This window comes from Phyllostomus discolor, chromosome 5 (assembly GCF_004126475.2).
Source record: "Phyllostomus discolor isolate MPI-MPIP mPhyDis1 chromosome 5, mPhyDis1.pri.v3, whole genome shotgun sequence".
Classification (NCBI taxonomy): domain Eukaryota; kingdom Metazoa; phylum Chordata; class Mammalia; order Chiroptera; family Phyllostomidae; genus Phyllostomus; species Phyllostomus discolor.
The window spans coordinates 137,497,636-137,500,295 of record NC_040907.2 but is presented as its reverse complement, the minus strand read 5'-3'; the positions used below and the strand labels follow the sequence as shown (position 1 = coordinate 137,500,295).

At 34.5% G+C, this 2,660-nt stretch overlaps 1 long non-coding RNA gene across 1 annotated transcript; it reads right to left on the bottom strand.

Annotated features, from left to right (window-relative positions):
- Nucleotides 1-1,198: 1,198 nt before the first annotated feature.
- Nucleotides 1,199-1,751, bottom strand: LOC118500473. The gene is made up of 2 exons (XR_004903032.1): nucleotides 1,601-1,751; nucleotides 1,199-1,374 (listed from the first exon to the last, which is right to left on the bottom strand). It is a non-coding gene; the product is annotated as an uncharacterized LOC118500473 (long non-coding RNA).
- Nucleotides 1,752-2,660: the final 909 nt, after the last annotated feature.

The window sequence follows — 2,660 nt, the reverse complement described above, 5'->3', positions numbered from 1 at the left end:
CATTCTATGAATTTTACATGGGCAGAGATTAAAAATAAATCAGGTTCACATATTTATCTTTATTAGAAATTGTGCCAATATCTATTATTATTCAGGAAATACTCTTCAGGAGATAGATGAGGTAACAGCATAAATATACCATAAATTTCAAAGTGTTAGATATTGAGCAAATAAATGTAATGTGAAATACAATGACAGGAGTGAAAAGAGGAGGAAAGTATTTGTGATCATTTGTTTAAAACTGAGTAAAACATCTCAAACACAAATTTAGAAAATTATGATTTTAAATGTTGATGCAAGTTTTCCTTTTCTCCCATAATGATTTCTGGTTTAAATTAAGTGAAACAAGAGTGGGTTTTTTATACTTTTATCCTCCAATTCAAAACTGATGAAGAATGATATTTAAAGAGGTGGTAAAAATAAATATATGCAGTGAGTATAGTTAATCATGTAAGCCACCCAAAATTCCAATAAAGAAATATAAAATATATATGTGTATATATATATATATATATATATATATATATATATATGTGTGTGTGTGTGTGTGTGTGTAGTCTATAGGAATAGTCAAGGTCTAATACTATGGTGAACATCTCATCTATTTCTGGCCATGGACTTACCTTACCATTGGATTAAAGTCAAGAAAAGAAAGGGAATAATTTTTTAAATTGCCCTCTACTTCCCTACAACCATTAGTTTTTAAAAGTCTCCCCTCAAATTTTTACCATCAGTTGTAATTCTGATTTCTACCAACATCACCTCTACCTCCTTCCCTTTAAATTATGTTGTGCAATCTACTCTAGACATCCTTAAAAACATATGAGATTAATATAACCTTGAAGTCAGACAACATAAAGGATGAATTCTTGAAATTTATAAAAATCATTTGTTGATATATATGGCTTTAAAGAACATTTTTAAAAGCCTCTGAAAAAGCAATTTTACATTGCCACTGTCACAGATGGACCACTGAACCTATTTATTTTTTAATGTTTAATCTCATCTGGAAAGAGGACAGATAAATCTGAACAATTACTTGAATGTTAGTGGAAAATAAGTGTTTTTATTCTTATTTTAGTTTTAACAAAATTGTGCTAAGTCACATGCAATCGATAAGTCGATAATATTTTAAAATATAATAATCTCTTTATTATATCAGCAATATATGTGTAACTTCTAAACTAACTTATTTTTTGTTTAATTAAGAACAATTATTTGTCAATGTGGTAAATATGCATGTAAACAGAGGCAAATCTGATCTTTTGGCATACAGAGGGCAATGCCTATGCTGGTAACAGACTTCTGGAAAATGGAGAATGGGACATTCGTTAGACTCCACAGCTGAATGCACTCATTCAAAGGAGTGAAACTCTGGCTGGCGTAGCTCAGTGGACTGAGCGCGGGCTGGGAACCAAAGTGCCCCAGGTTCTATTCCCAGCCAGGGTACATGCCTGGGTTGCAGGCCATAACCCCCAGCAACCGCACATTGAAGTTTCTCTGTCTCTCTCTCTCTATCTCCCTCCCTTCCCTCTCTAAAAATAAATAAATAAAATCTTAAAAAAACAAAACAAAACAAAACAAAACAAAGGAGTGAAACTTTCCAGAAGCTAGACTTTCATGTCTAGGGGAATAATTGTCATCACAGTCCAAACTCTGATCAAATTCTGATTTTGTTTTTAATCTTTATGGCCACTTTATTCAGGTGGCCAGCAATCTGAGAAGATGGTGGATCTGTACCTTAACAGGTCGTCTTAAATTCCATTTTAAAATGGCCCTTTTTATAAGAGAACAAAGTATAGTTAAGGGGTTTGGAATTCAGGGAAAAGTTAACTGGGTTAAAAAAAAAAAATGTAGTGCCCTGGCTGGTGTAGCTCAGGGGATTGAGCATGGGCTTTCAAACCAAAGGATTGCTGGTTTGATTCCTAGTCAGGGCACATGCCTGGGTTGTGGGCCAGGTCTCCAGTTAGGGACATGTAGGGACAAGCACACATTGATGTTTCTCTCCCTCTCTTTCTCCTTCCCTTCCCCCCCTCTCTAAATAAATAAATAAATAAGTAAGTAAATAAATAAATATCTTTAAGAAAAAACCCTAGCATTCTTGCCCTGGGCAGTATTTTTTACCTGTACCCTGGGTGGTGGTCATCTCACCCTGGAGTAGAATGGCTCAGATACCATCTTGAATTGCTTACAGTCCTCCTGAAGCACAAAGGTGGAACTGCTTATGGTCTCCTGGAATCAGGGTGGGTCATACCTTCAGTTCTTGGAACAATAGCTTTTACTTACATTGATTATTAAGCTTATTAGCTATTACTTAAACAAAAATTTTCCAACTTTCGAGTCCCCCATCATTCCTCCACTGTTAGTTTACACTATCTTGTATCTTGTATCTATCTTGTATTTTATTTCATATGAGGCTGTGGTGAAATTCAGAAGTAGTCATTTTGCTGTTGAGCACATATCTTAGCATTAAACAGTCAGGTAGGGGGTTTAAGAATACACTTAATTGCAGATCTACATAAGGGAGTACATTGTATTCCACAGCAAGCTATGATGCTGGAAAAAAAAAAAAAACCAAAAATGAAAACAACAAATGCCTCTCTAAGACCAGTAATACTAGGCAGCCAGAAGGTTACTTTAGGCAAATTGATATCAAAGAA